The sequence below is a fragment of the Thunnus thynnus genome, chromosome 21 (assembly GCF_963924715.1).
Source record: "Thunnus thynnus chromosome 21, fThuThy2.1, whole genome shotgun sequence".
NCBI lineage: Eukaryota > Metazoa > Chordata > Actinopteri > Scombriformes > Scombridae > Thunnus > Thunnus thynnus.
The window spans coordinates 23,473,509-23,489,545 of NC_089537.1; the positions used below are offsets into that span (position 1 = coordinate 23,473,509).

The window sequence follows — 16,037 nt, forward strand, 5'->3', positions numbered from 1 at the left end:
ATTTTTGCTTTCTCCTTGTCTATTTTCCCAACCAGCTCCTGAAAATACAGAGACAGCACATTATTCAGTATTTTCTGTGTCCGAAGGTTAAATCTGAAACAAACTGTTGTCATTGAATCCAACAGGTTATTGTTCAAATCAGAATGATCAGCTGATGTGATGTACCTGAAGCTCAGTGTTTTGTTGAGTCAGTAGCTTGAGCTCTTCCCCCATTCGGCTTGTCTCATGGCGCCACTCGTCTTTTGTTGGCTTTTTCTCTGCAGCTCCTGCTCTTTCTCTGAGCTTGCCTACTTCTCTGCCATCTCCATTGTGAGCTGATCTTCCAGTGTGGTATTGTGGTGATCAGATCAGGTGACCTCCTCCTGTTGAACAACAGCTTTCCCATACAGCATTCAGTTCAGTCACTGTCTTGTGGAAGGAAAATTTCAGCTCTGTGTTTTTCTTCCACTAGGCTTTTGAGATCCTGTCATTCTCCTTCTTTCAGAATGCAGTCACTCAGTCATACTCTTCCAGTGCTTTTTGACCTTCTTGATCTCTAGTTTCTGGAGATGCAGCGTTTTCTTCAAGAAGCGGATTTCCTCCTCCTTTTCTTTCATTTTCCCTGCGCTGAGAGTCAAACTGCTATTGTCTGTCTTTTGTGGCCTTCGCCATGCCTTCCATATCTTTTCTGGCCAGAAACAAAGTTGCAACCAAATGGCCCTTGTCATCTAATAGTTTCTGATATTTCTGCTCCCAGCTAACCACTTTGCTGGCTATCTGCTCCTTCAGAGCAGCATTTCCTGTGGCCAGCTGCTTGTTTTCTTCTTTGGAGTCCAAAAGGGCTTGCTGCAGGGCCTGGGAGTGCACTGGTATTCCTGAATCATTTCAGCTGGGCTGTCATGGTCTGGACACATTGTTGAGCAGAGTCCAAGTGTCTGAAGGACAGAAATGTACATGCAAGTAAAAAATACTGTCCCATCTTAACTTTGTAAACTCCTTTGTCCAAGCTTTAGACAAAAGATGAAGAAATAAGAAAACCTGGGATGCCCAAATAAGTAGATAGCACTTTTAAAAAGTTTGCTTAAAGCCATTTGCTGCTGGAGAATTCTCACCTCATCTCTTGAGATGTTGCTTTTCTCCACGACGGCTTAACATGGCAGCACTGGAGTTGAAGTATTATAGTTTACGTAGTATTTGTTCTGTAGTTTCTTTAGTCGATTTGCTGTTGCCAACAAGAGATGTTTCTCAGTTGGAGTCCAGGTTACAACTTTATTCTCATATTATTACAACTTTTTTCTCATTAAATTAGACTTTATCTTGAAATACAACAATTTTTTCTAAAAATTACCACTTTATTCTTGTAGCATTGCGATTTCTTTCTCAAAACATTTAGGGCGAAGTCCACAAAAGGATTACGTGGCTTTTGCGGCCACTAAACCTTTGCAAGGTTGCTAGGCTAATAAGCCTCACTGCAAAAACTGTTTAATTCAAAAAGACCAGCACTGATTGTCACGCACAATTAGGTTGGAGTTATTAGCGTCTTCAGAGAGTTGGTGTTAACTGCACACTCACTCACTTCTCACTCACTCTCTCTATCTTCAAATCTCCAAGCTTGTGAGGCTTGAATGATATTGAATTGATATTGAATGATATTAAGGGCAAAATCTACAGTCAGACATTGGGGGGCGGAGGCTCAAGTAGGGTATCTCGGATTTAAAAATAAAATAAAAATAACAGCACTGATATCAGGATTCGTCCATAAGGGCTGCTTTGTTACAAGCAATTCCACCATATAAACCTGGAATGTGTGTGTGTCAGCTGACCTGTAGGTGTGTAGCAAAACACAAAATGTTGATTAGCGTCAGATCCTGAGCGATCTGGTGTTAATGAAGATACTGCTCCCGCATGCATAAATGTGCACAGCCTCTTTCTCAGTGTGGGGATGCTGTGTGAGGCTGCAGCCAGCTGTGGGAAACAAACAGAACATCAGTTTGTTTCTTCAAAATCCTGGATACATTCAGTGACACCTGAACAACATGATTGTAAGATTCAGACATTAATCTAACACATTTCAGACCAGCCTGAGTCACATCAATAGCTATATTTTGACATTTGACATTTCAGTAGATTACGTCATAGATGCAAAATACTAGAGAAGTAAAAGAAACAAAATACATGAAAGTTGGTTTGTGATTGTGGAGAGCTCTGTGTGTGCACATCTTTGCTAATTAAAGACACGCAATTTGAGGCTTTTGTGCACTCTGCAGTTTTCATTACGGACCAATCTGTGTGCTGAAATGTGGAGAAAAGCCTGATACACTGGAAAGTGCTCTGCTCTCTCAAACAGAAGCAAAACAAGGGCAAATATCACTCAGCTGTAAAACTTTATGGACGTGTTTGTGCCGGTATATCATTAGCACAAAATCTTTTGTGAACAGGACCTTACAACGGGGCTGATTGTGGTTGCAAATGCTACTCAATTCATGGTGCTGTTAGCAGGCACTATCCATTCTTTGTGGATTTGGCCTTTAGACTTTATTCTTGAAATCTCAGGTTTTGTTTTTTGTCAAAGTGGCCCTAATCCTCCACTGTAGGAAAGCACTGTCAGATGAAATAATAATTTAGCTGAGAATTATTAGTATTTCTAGAACATCTGGGTGCCTAGTGGTTGGGATGGATAAGTTCAATATAGATGCCACTCTTATAAAATCAAACTCCAACTTTATTGTACCTGAGGGGAAATTTGTCACTGCATCAGGTGAACTCACACACTACAGAACAATCTCCCTCTTGTCAACATCAACATGTCTCCTGGGGTGTATTCCAGAAAGTAGGTTTAGTGAAAGCTCTGATTTTGAGGGGAGACTCTGGGTTTTCAGTTCCAGATCTAACTTAAACTCTGGGTTCAGTTACCATGGTAAATGACTATGAATCTAACCTGCTGGCTGGCAGGTTTTCTTCAACAAACCCTGAGTTTCTGTCTGTCTCCTCTCTTACAGAGCCAGACACACTGTTTCATCTCTGCATTCATTCATTCAGTCCGTATCAAAGTGCGTACTGAAGTGCATTCATTAGTGGAGGTTTACTGTCTGTCAGAATCAAAATCCTGGTTGGATGTTAGTTTGTTACTCAAGGACTTTCTAAAGTTACTGCTTATATGCACATCAGTCATGTCTTTGAACAGCAGTTTTTGCCTTCACATTCAAATATTACACAGCGTGAATTCAGCCTCAGCTCAGAATCAAACCTCTGCATGTCCTTCTGTTATAACACTGAGACTCTGTGCACACAAGACAGCTGTTAGTTTGTTAGAGCAGCTCCTGCACTGAAATCTTTATTGCACATAATGTGTAATCTGAGTTTTAAATCTGTAAAAAATCGGTATGAAGCCTCAGACGTGGGATCAGTGAATACTTTGATTTGATCGGTCGCACTGAAGGAACATCAGTCCTATAATATTGGAGATTATATGTTAATATTTCTGAGTGAGCAGGATCAAGCAGCATCACTGAATGCTGTTGAGCCAAGATACAAATAGATGTCTAAAATTTTAAAATCTAATGTGTTTTAACCTTGATGCCTTTTAAGTGCAAATCACCAAACACATTATTTCTGGTTCAGATTGTGAGCTTACAGTCATGTCTCTGTGTCTTTGATATATATGTTTTTTAAATCTTTAACTATATTTTTCATCTTCAGTTGCTGCCTCCTGTGTTTTGTCCCTGTCAGATTAAATCTGAAAAAAATATTTAAAATGTGATGTAGCTGCAGCCTGATACACAGTCAGATTCCACATTATGGTCATTAAGGAAATGTAAGTCTGGAAAATGATAAAAATTAATGGACAACATTGAATAAAACTTCATTGTGTTAACTTACTGACACTTTCCTGCTCTGACTCAGGCTCTGTTTTTAAAGATAAATGTGTACCTACTGCTTACACATGCAGGGTGTTGAACTTGTTTTCTGGAATGGGCCCCTGAAACACAGTGAACCTTTCAGCCTCTTCTCATCTAGCCAGATATAGATCTTCTGTGTGTAAAAAGCTAAAAAAAATAAAATTCCTCCTCTCCTCCCTCACAGCCACTCTCACAATTTTAACATTTCAGAGAGAATCTGTAGCACTTCCTCTTCATCCAACTGTACACAACAGTCAGGACACTCAATTTACTCAAAATGTAAGAACCATACTCAGCGATCACAATATTTTATTTTAAATTTAAATATAGAAAACATTTTGATCAACCACCCAAAAGGAAATTAATACATACAACACCTTGTAAAGTCATAAAACTAGACAGAATAAAGCAATTCAAAAGTGTGCTTTTAGTATATTTGACATAAATGAAGGTTTAAACCTGCTGTACTTACAAACATTAAGGATAATCACTCTGATAATTCTGTTTTCATTTATGGTAGCTATTTAACATACAATAATTAGTAAAAGAAATTTAAAAATACAGACAAATACAGTAGTTTGAAGGAGGATTGATATCAGTTTGGTCTGTACATTCAGTGGACAGACTGGTCCTGTACCTGCTAGCTTGGTGTGGGGGCTGGAGCTGAGGGGACGCAGTTAGCTGCCACCAAAAAATTACAAATACGACTCCAGGTAACTCTAAAGTTCTCTTATTTACATGTTGCGTCTTCTCCACTGACTTGCTAACATTAGCCACTGGCAAGGCTACATTCAAGAATCAGCTGGTTTATTTAAGAGCTGGAGGGTTTAAGAACAATACAGCTTCACTGAGAGGACGGGAAGCTGTAAGCTGGCTGCTTGTTAAACCACAATGTCTCCTTTTCTTTTTCTACACATGTTAAACACAGAAGATGGAACATGTGGCTGCGGAGGATTTGTAGTAATATAACTAATTACCATTGCTGTTGAGTAGTTAGTAAAGTAATTACTTTACAATGACCAATATGTAATGTGTAAATTATTACATTTTTCAAGTAACTTGCATAACACCAGTAACAACAAATATGACACAGGTCATTAGTTGGACTAGGTGTCAAGATAGCTGCAATGGTTACTGGTGAGTTGTGCCCTGCTGCCATCCATTCAAAATACAAAAAAACAAGACAAAACAGTGTTGCTGTGTGGTGCCTGCTGACTGCATGTTAAGGATGTAGTGGCCAAACTCGTGTGTATTGAATGAAACAAGGACAGTGCATCATTTTGCTTATAAATTCATTTTTTTTAATATATGAGAATGGATGTGCTGTTTCAAGAACTATATAGTCTTTCTATAAATGTAGCCAGTCCTGTATTGCTATCTACTTTTGATGTTTATGTCTCTATATTTAAATGTGTCGCTCACTCAAAACTTTACTGAAAAACTCTCTCTAACTGGAGTGTAAAAAATAACACAATATGAATTCTTGAGGTGTGTCACAGTGTTGAATGTTTCATGAGGCTTTGACAACAGTGGCAGCCTTGAGAGGCCATATGAGCTACAGTATGAGGTCAGACTAGAAACCAATACCTCAAACCCATACCTCACTGGATACATTAACAAACCAAAACAGACACTTTAACCCCACTAAATCATCTTTTGCAACTTCAACAAGAACACGCCTCAACATGATGTACATGGTTTATAAGTGTAACTCACATAAAATTACCAGTAGTTATTTCGCGCAATCCCACAACTGGTCACTAGAAGGAGCTATAGTGCATAGTGGTGCTATCGATTCAGACTGTATTGTAGAGAGCTAGAGGCAAAACAACAGAGAAAGAGACAACACACAGCTGCTGCTGAGATAAACGTGTAGAGAGAAATCTTAAGAGTTACATGAGCTCCAGGAGTTTCTGAAGACATTTTGGATTTAATTTCCTTTTTTATTGTTTTGTTGATTGTGGGGTCGAAGGATTATTTTGATGTTGGTGTACCTGCTTTTGGATTTAATCCGTGAATCTCCAGTGAGTTGACGTACTAAGTTAGCATAGTAAGGTAGCGGTTAGCCAAGTGTAAACGACCATTTTGTGTTATTGTTTTAGATCACTGCATTCATTTTTGTTATGTTCTTTACCTTATGAGTACCACAAACCAATCGGAGATGTTTATATAAGAGTGAAGAAATGGTTTTTGAGATTTATTTTCAAGTTTTAATATACCAAACTTGATAAATCACTACAATAACCATCTCAATCAATTCCTCATACCAAAAATTATATAGAAAAATGGGGTCATTTGTCTCTGTATGATGTCTTGTTCAAAAGTTATGTCAATTTTCAATTTCCGCCAGAAATCCAAGATGACCACAAAGCTGGCCGCAGATCCATGGGTCAATATTTCGAGTTGGGAACATGAAAATTTGTTTACTAGACACCTTGAGGCTTACAAAAAACTAAGTTAGAAAAATATATCAGTGGGGTGCATGGGAACCCCCCCCCCCTTCCTACCAGACTAAAAGGAGGATGTAAACATGAGCAGTCTTTGACTAGTGACACCGCAAACGCCATTTTGTTTTCCTTCATGTAGTAACGAGGCAGGTTATGACATTAAGTCAAGTGGCAACCTCTGGGCTGTAAAATGAAGCCAATGCTGAAGTGCCAAAACCTGCAATTCCATGAATGGCCACTTGAGGCTGGCTCCAAAAGCGAGTCAATCCCCATAGACCCCCATGTTCAAATGCCCAACTTTACAGCAGAAATAAACATGTTTACAGCCTGGTACAAAAAACAGTTTAGGTCTCTATAGCTAATTTCCCCTTTCATGACAACTGTATGGGGGGTGATTTTTTTTATAACTCACCCGTTTAAATGCTATTAAGCCATAAAGTTATGCATAATTAAGGACGTGGCCGCTTTGAGTGACAAGTCGCTAGCCGATGGTGGCTTGTTTCAGCAACCAGGCTTCATTTGGCCCACCTCAACTGTACGGGGGGTGAATTTATTAAAAAATCGCCCATTTTTCATATTTTTAAGATTTGTTTTTTTTTCTGTGTGCTGTTTAAATACAGTTGATTAACTAATTAATTGAGTCAAGCCACTCATACAGAGAAAGAGTAAGAGAAATATGGTTACTTAAAGTAACAAAATTATTGAACAATAGTGATGAGATATATTTTCCCTGCTGTGTGCAGTTGTTGTTTTTTTTGTTTTTTTTTGAGTTTGAGGTCGTTCCCAAGGAGGAGGTCCGGTTTTGCGAGTCAGGATCCATACCAGGGGCAGAGAGAGTATCCGGCCTGCTTTCTCAACATACCTGGAATGACAACAACCTTACCCCTGGACAGATAAGCATATGAGATCTCAACATACACACTACCTGGGTAGCAACAACAATATACACACACAAACACACCTGTACTGAGGAGAACTGAAAAGAACTGTGGATGACTGTTTGAACTCTTTCTACAGACTGATAAACAAAAGGACTAAAACAACAGCATTTCTGCTGTAAGAGAGAATTTGATTTGAAAGTTTATTTTCTTGTTTTTTTTGTTGTGTTGTAATACATTTTTATTATTTTCTTTAACCTCTACCTAGTTGTGTCACTCGCTCCTAAGTCGAAACCTAGATGGCCTAAGTGTCGTAAAGGATCATAGTTGACTATATATTCATGAGTAGCTGAGTACACAGTGTTACATAAGGCAGTCCTATTCCTCCAATCGAAGAAAGAACTGGGTTCACAGCTCAGTGGATGCAGATATGCTTAATTCATTAATGTGCTTTAATTGAGTCAGTGCATTGTCCATTTGGATTACTGGTTCATTAGAAATAAGCTAATAATAAATATTATACAGCCGAGCCAGATGATTGGATTGTCATCTAGGCCTGTTATAGCGACACTATTTACCACGTACCAGGCGAAAATAGCCTGGCTGTGTAATCACATTATTGCATATTATACCAAAACAGGTCTTAAAGTTAATGGGATTTACGTTAGGAATGATACGTGTTATCGTTTGTATTTTTTCCCCATGCAAAAACCTGTTCACTAATTTATATGTTAATTGTCTTCTTAAATATGGTTAATAATTGACATGTGCTCATATTTGCTCACAATTTGATAATTAATTGTCCTTGTGTGTATACATGGACAATTAGTTATGGAGTTATGACATGTTAATTTGAGCATGAAGTCCCTGGAACACCAGAACCCATCTAATGGTTGAATGCACCCACTCTTCTTGTTTTGCTAATTCCATGCCACTACAAAAGTAAACCTGAGGTGTAAAAAAGTGTCACATAGAGCCACAGCAAGTACAGAGGACATTCTGTATATGTCATTAGCAGTTTCCTCAATTGCAGTTGAGGTTAACACAGTTTGGTTTCTGGCTGCCTGAATACTGCTGAATTTACCACTGTGCAGGATTTGGTTTCTCCATCTGATCACTGATAATAAAAAACAAGAGCCAATTCTTTATGATGAGCACACGTCATCATTACATCATTTACCATCTTTTTTGTTTCTTTTCATTGACCAGCCTCTAGTTTACTTGAGTTAACAATGCATCTACATGCATGGCAGAGAACGATCAGACCTAGATAAGGTGTTTATATACTGCGGTATCCTTCTTGCCGTGAGGTAACAGTACAAACCACTGTTCGCTTTTTTAGGAACATGCTTCACACATTGCTTGACACAATTTCCTCCATTGAAATACTTACTATGGTATTGACATTTCACTCTGTATCCCACCATGGTGAATTAGGTTACACTTGTGATAGCCCCTGCCTAACCTACCTTAAGTATATTGCTTGCTAATGCTGGTGCGGTAATGAATTGTAATATTCTTGTGTCCATAAAGGTATCTGGGAGAATGTGGGTGTGGCAGCCAGCCGAATTCAGAGCACCTGTGCCTAATGCTGCTATAGCATAAAAGGCCAACTCCCAGCATTGTTCGGGCTCTCTCTCTCACCTTGACGCATCCCAGCCAGCAGCCACAGGCTTTTGTTTTTCATTTGATTCTAATTTTGTTTTTACTCCATAACACCCTACACTTCATTATTCACACATCCACACCTACATTACTGATACTACTAACTGACACACTCCATATTTTTAATTATTTCTTCAGTTGTTTACTTTATTATAATGAATCTCTTTAATTTACTGCCATCCGTTGTGTCCATTACCACATTTGCAATGGCCTAGGAGCCGGGTTATGACACACTATTGACTATTGGAAGCATATGTGATGTGCAGATAGTCACTTGCCCATCTGTGGATGGTCAATTAAAAGAGTACTTCGACATTTTGGGAAATATACTTATTTGTTTTCTTGCAGCAAGTTAGATGAGAAGAGTGATGCCACTCTCATGTCTGTCTGCTAAATATTAAGCAACCAGAAGGCAGTTAACTTAGCTTAGCATAAAGACTAGAAGCAGCGGGAAACAGCTAGCCTGACTCTGGACAAAGGTGACAAAATCCACCTGCCAGCACCTCTTAAGTTTACTTATTAATATGTTACATCTGGTTTATTTATCTGTACAAAAACACAACTATAGTAGCTAAGCCAACTGTCTCCTGGCTCCAACTTCACATTTATTGTACAGATGTACAAGTGGCATCAATCTCATCTCAAATTAAGCTCAAGATGTGATAAATAAAGCAATTCAAAATGTACAGCCAATATTGTGAATTTACTTTCACATCACTGACAGAAAAATGTCCAGAAGAGTAGGTCTATGATTGCTCAATGTTAATAAAAGCACAATGCAAAATTCAGTATAAAAAAATAAAATAAATAAAGACAGTGGAGATGTCACACTGTATTCCATCTTCTGTTGGATTTTACTAACAGAAAAGGTACAGTTTCCATAGTAACACCTTAGTCAAAACAGTGCTCCCCATTCATTCATTATCTGAACAACACTTAACAGAAAATAGCAGAAAGTTGCACCATTAGAGTTTCTCACTTTTTCAGAGAACATGAATCAGAGTTCTTCCCATAATGACAGACATGAATATTTAACATCTCAAAGATGGAAGAAAGAACCGCAACTAAAAGCTGTTTATATTCTGTGAAAAAAGCTGTGAAAGCCGGAATAAAACTTGCTACTCATTTGCAATATCACTTTTCACTCATCTCTGGATCTTCATGGCATATACTGTGTATGGAGCAAAAGTAGTAAAACAAAAGTTGGAAAACAAATAGCAGAATGCCATTTTAACCAAAGATTGTTAGATGATTATAAGTTTAATTTTTCAACTGCACTGAGAGCTTGTCATAATTAGAGGCTGAAAGGAACCCGTGAAAGATTAATTTTACCATTATACTATTACACAAGATAAATGACCTAAATGACTTCCTTCACAAAGTGATTACTGGGTTATGACAGATTATTGCAAGAGCTGTAAATATTAACATGTTGGTTATTCCCTAATGACTACACACTTTGGCTGGCAAATTAGTCCTCACTGCTACAGTAAAGGCCATTTTACTTTAAAAATGGACAAAATGTTTATGTGAGTGTCTTGTTCCTGTGGGTTTTACTGTTGTGGCATTAATACCACTGAAGAACACCCTTGATTGCAATGTGGTTTAACTGTAAAACAAATATCGTCAAGTTCTTTTGAAAGATGTTGCAATGATCAGAATAGCATTGACTACTAAATGCAACAAAAGAAAATGTTATAATAGTTAGGTTATATCTGTGCCTTTTCAGTAATTGTAGAAGTTACTGCAAATGATTTACACATTTACATGTGTGGATCACCTTATGAAAACATTAAATTTACTGAATGGTAGAACTTTTATATACTGTATTATCATTCATTGAATCTTGACTATTTTTTCAGTTTAGTTTATTAATTTGCAAAATACCATAGTGTAGTTGAGTACAAAAGGATTGTGCTTGTGAGATTAAAAAAACCCCAAAAGGGGATTATTAAGTCACCAAAAAAAGAAAAAAACATCTAAAATCAAAGTTAGTTAAAGATACATACTGTACATATGTCAGTTGCTAATTACAAGCATAGCATATTGTACCACTGCTAGAAAAGATACTAGGAGAAAGAAACAAGGCCACAACAAACAAATTACTTAACAAAGTAGTTTGGCTCACCAAATAAACTCTAAGCCTAAATTTAAAGCTTTGTGAGGGAGGAAGATTGTGTTGCTCCCCTGTATCTGACAGGGGGAGAAAGACAGAATTGACAGAGTTGTTCTAAATCTTGGAAGATGCAAATGATTTACAAGTTTGGCGCTACATGTGTGGATCACAGAATTTGTCCAAAAAAAAAAAAAAAAGAATAATAAGGGTACCAAATCAGGCAGATATTTGTATTGAAAATAGAAAGAATTGAAATCACTAAAAAGCTGGGCTGAATGTTCCATCTGACGACTAAGTCAACAAGTCTGACAAATCTTTATTGTAAAGAAATGTAGTTTTAACTTCAGGAGTAGAACCACACCTCAACCACACCTCTAATCATCTGCCAAGCCTACTTATATTGGGTCAACCTATCCTACCCTGTTTAACTCAGATTGTCTCGAGATCAGACAGACCGTGCTTCTTGCCTGAACGCTTGATACAAGAACTTCAATTTAAACAAAGACACAACTTAAAAATTGTCTACTTACCATGGATCCAGAACTGCGGATCTACCCAACCGATTCAGACACCAATATGTATGACGATCAGTTTGACACCGGTACACCAGACTCGCAGCAACCAGACCGCAGCCAAACACCCCAGCGAAGTCGCTTGCGTTCGGTGGTTAGCGTACCTCAGTCCTGCCGGCGTATCCATTCAAGCTCCACCAATGAGATCTCTTGGACTCCAACCTCGGAGGCCCGCAAATGTGAGGCCTCCTCTCCTCCTTCAGCGAAGGCTGGACGCCACGGGCATGGTCCTAAGAGCCAGCTCCAACTCTCTCCTCATCGGCAGCTATCCCCATTGCGCAGGCTTCCAGCTCCCAGCTCTCCACCATGGCGCACCCGTAGTACACCCTCATCTGCAAGGCGGCAGTCTTCAATGTTACCTGTGAGGTAAAGGCATCCCATTTCACTGCAACGCAAACAAGGCCACACTTTTCCGACTGTATTCAGCCTCCATCAATGCAGCAACAGACTCCATACTTGCCACGCTTCCGGCTTCTTCACCTGAGCCACCAACTGCCAGTGTCGTCAGGAGTGACGTCCCAGGGCCTTCACTGCCTCAGCCACAGCCTGCGTCATCAGCCCCCTCTGGTGGGGGCCAGGTTGTATGTCTCCCTGTGCCTGCTCTCTCTGTTTCTGATTTCTCCCAGATGATATCAGCTTTCTTTTCATCCCTGTCTTCACAGGCTTCACAAAATCTCCGTGCACATGCATCCTTTCATCCCATCATCCCTTCCTCTCCCCTTCCTTCAGCCGTTCTTAGCAACACGGCTTCTGCTCCTCCCTTTTCTTCCATAGCCAACACAGCAGTAGGAGGGCTCCATTCACCGACTCAAGGGGTCCCATTACAGGCTACCCGAGCTGATGTTCTTCAGCCTCCTCCTTCACTTCCAACTGGTCTAACCTTTACCCATCTCCACCCTGTCTCTTTCTCAACATCCATTTGTTTTTTCTCAATGTGCTACCAATTTCAACCTTTCCACAGCAGCACCAACTGTCCAGCCAGCTTCATCAGTTTATCGCCTTTCTCCTGTCTCTCCTGCACCGCGCCAACAGATTCTCTCCAGTAGTTAGATTTAAGCCATCCTTAAGCAATCCTCCATCAACATTAGCCAGCTCAGGGAAATACAGACAAACTTCGGCACTGTGCAACTTCGCAACCCACTACCCCCGCAGTCTAAAGACTTAACTCCCACAGAATTTGCTCTTGCTTTTTCTCTTTACCGTCATATTATCTGTTCAGCATTTCCCACACGGAGAGCTGAGTTAGATGATTATCTATCATCTATTGTGCTCGACATGGCCTTTTTTGTTTTGGAAGGACAAGGTTTTACAGCTACCACGTGCACTTCACTAAACAGGCAGCTGGCTGAGGAGAAAACATCAAGGCCTGGCACTTCCATTGAGTTCTGAGGCATCGCCCTGGACTCAATTTCCTTCAAGGCATGTCTGCCCTCAGAGAAATACAGCGCATCTCTCTGCTCCTGTCATTACCCTCTGGCAGACAGATTCACCAAACGCCAGGTATTTGCCCTCCTTAGCCATCTTAATTATGCCATCCATATAATTCCTCAATTCCTCTTGTCCATCCTTTCGTCTAAGGCTGCTGTCGTTCCCTCTCTCCAGGATAGGGTCGTTATGGACGATGCCTGCAAGATGGAAATGCGCATGTGGCTAAATTTCCCATCTTCTTGGAATGGCATTTCCTTCTTCTTGGCCGTCTGCTTCTCTGACAGAGGGAAGAGAGGCAGGGGTGCCAGCTGAGCAAGTGCTTTCTGCATTACACAGCCTCCGTGGCCGGCTGGATGAAGGAGCTTGAGCCGCTATCATCCCAGCGTCATGGAGGGCCGGAGAGGTGGAAGAAGGGAGGGTGGAGGATTGTGCTCTTTGGAAAATGTAATTTGTTTTTTCATTCTCAACACAATACACACACAGCGAACATGAGCAGTGGTGGGAGGGTGTGGTGAACTCCACCGGCACATCCATCAATCTGACTTTTCTATGTTGCATGTTTTTCCCGTTTTCAAGTCGAAAAGCCCTAAAATACATGTAGTACACTCAGACACTGAACAGCACAAGCCATTACAACAGGATACAATAAGATAAGTTGCACAGTGAAAATTGAGGTCAAATTACACATCAGAGTTAAGCACCAGGTGCACTGAGGAAACTCTATCAAAATAATCCCACAATTCTTTTCATGAGCATGATGTCTATAAATAATGGTTTTGTTACAGAACAAAATTGATGTCAACTGATCGAAATTGGTATTTCTGAAATGAGACTGATGCTGGTAAAATTTATGAGATGGCACAGAAATGTGAAAGTAAAATCATTTTGGGCTGCAAATATTGTAAACACAAGTTTTGGAAAAATTACATTCTTAGATGCTGTTTTTGCAATATTTTTAGGGTTGCAGCAGAAAAGCAAAGCCTGAAAGTGAGACAACAAATGACAGAGCAACCTGAAAAAGACATGGGAGGCACAACAGAAGCTCAGACAAACAGAGGAGGCAAAACACAAGCTGAAATGGTTATCACAAGATTGGGAAAGAATTAAACAACACAGCAACCCTATTCATGTTACTTCATCAGGTTGATGCAAGCTGTCGTTTATGAAAGACAATGTGTGCGTGTGTGTGTGTGCAGGCCCTATGGATCTCAGTTGTTATGTTGTCAACGCACAGCATTTTTAACCCTCACTCTGCTAACTCTGTAATCATACAACTGTCTTGAGTTGTCTGATGAGATGAGCACTTGCAAGTCATAAACATGAGAATCATTCCCATCCATGTCTATTTCAGCAACCTGTTGTACTTGAACCTCAGTTGTTTTGTTCATGCAAGAACAAAACAGCTTCACAAATCCACTCTCGACATTTTTGCAACAATAGATCTACAGTGACATTGTTCTTCTAAGGATATTGTACGAAATGCTAAACATGATAGGATACCATCAAAGGAAAACTGTGATATAACTTGTTTTCTTAGGATAGAGCTATTTAGCTTTATTAAATTACACTAATAAAGTGTTTTGCCCTGATCTGTTATTACATCAGGGACACAGTCAAGATGTTAAGAGATGGAGCTGAGGTTAGGTAATCCTTAATTTATTTCATCACTATCATCATCATGCCCTCAGAGACACCAGTAGAGATCTGGTGCAGGGCACAAAAATTGCCAGAAACAGCCATGTGTATGTATACATGTTTGATGTTTTATATTTTATATTTGTACCACCTGTTAGCTAAAATAATTTAAAAAAAGCAGTATTGTGTTACACTCACCTCCAGTGGATATTAAATACTCAAATAGAAATTCAATACAGCTTGAGGCTGTAAAATAGTATTAAAAACATAAAAAAAACTTTGTTTCATTTGTTTAACTTTCTGTAAGTGGAAGAGTTTAGGTTTTCAAATGTTCAGTGAGGTGGATGCATTTATATTTGTATACGTCTGGGTAAACGGCATCCTTAAGAGGTTCAGACTATCATATTTAATCTCTTTTCTTCTCAACCATATTAAGTGCATTTACTCTGCCCTTTTATGTGGAATAATTGGTATTTGGACATAATCTGGATGCTCAATATGTATGAAATGGCCGAGCATGAAATACAGGGCCAGCAATTAAGGATGCTTTCATTCTATTTTAGCCACAAAACCATATTTATGTATGGTGCAGTGCATTCTTTCATTTTGGCATTAAAAATTCTCTCTGTCAATTGTAATGGATGCCACTGAATACACAATGGTGGTAAGTGGATTTATGGCAGCAACAGTATAAGGAGAGGATCCATTGACTGGAGCTCAGTGGGAGATCATGTCTCAGGGTTAAAGAGGCTTCACCCACTAAGACTAGAAAACCAAACGCAACACAGTTGGATGGGCAGGATGTGTGGAAGGCTGTCAGGGCATTACTGTACAGCAACACTACAGAGTGAGTAGCACAGGCTCTGGATAAACTGATGCAGGATAGAAGACAGGAAGACTGTATCAAGTGCTCTCAGGCTCTCTTTTCAGCCTAATGTTGATTGAGTCAGTCTCAGAGCCAGTTGAGAACCTCAGCTCTGTCTTGCAAAGCCCCCAACAGGTAAAGGCAGCACATCCAGTACAATGGGGATATTAAACATGCTGCGAACAGACACAAGTTCTGCTGTCCTTTGGCCAGAACTCTGACAGACGAAGGAGCCTGGTTTTGTGTTTATAGCTGTTCTGAGCTGCCACACTGGAAGGCAGATTGAAAAGCCAGCTGTCACAGGGAGAAGGGAGATGCGATATGGTTTCAATAGGAGGATAATGCCTTACATTTTCAGACAGTCTCTCCTGGAGGGCATTCATAGTGTTGCACTTGACTGTACACATGAAAAATAGGTCTGGGTGAAAAATTCACATAAGATGAATTTGATTTGATAAGATGATTCACATAAGTGTTGCAATTCTTATCTTCTACGATCCTGAATCGATTCATAGGTGCCAAAAAGTCAATGTTGTAGTATTGTTGCAGGACA

At 39.6% G+C, this 16,037-nt stretch overlaps 1 long non-coding RNA gene across 1 annotated transcript; it reads left to right on the top strand.

The window, feature by feature from the left end:
* Positions 1 to 5,291: 5,291 nt before the first annotated feature.
* On the top strand, positions 5,292 to 14,822 carry LOC137173537 (uncharacterized). The gene is made up of 3 exons (XR_010925201.1): positions 5,292 to 13,056; positions 13,159 to 13,428; positions 13,944 to 14,822. It is a non-coding gene; the product is annotated as an uncharacterized lncRNA (long non-coding RNA).
* Positions 14,823 to 16,037: the final 1,215 nt, after the last annotated feature.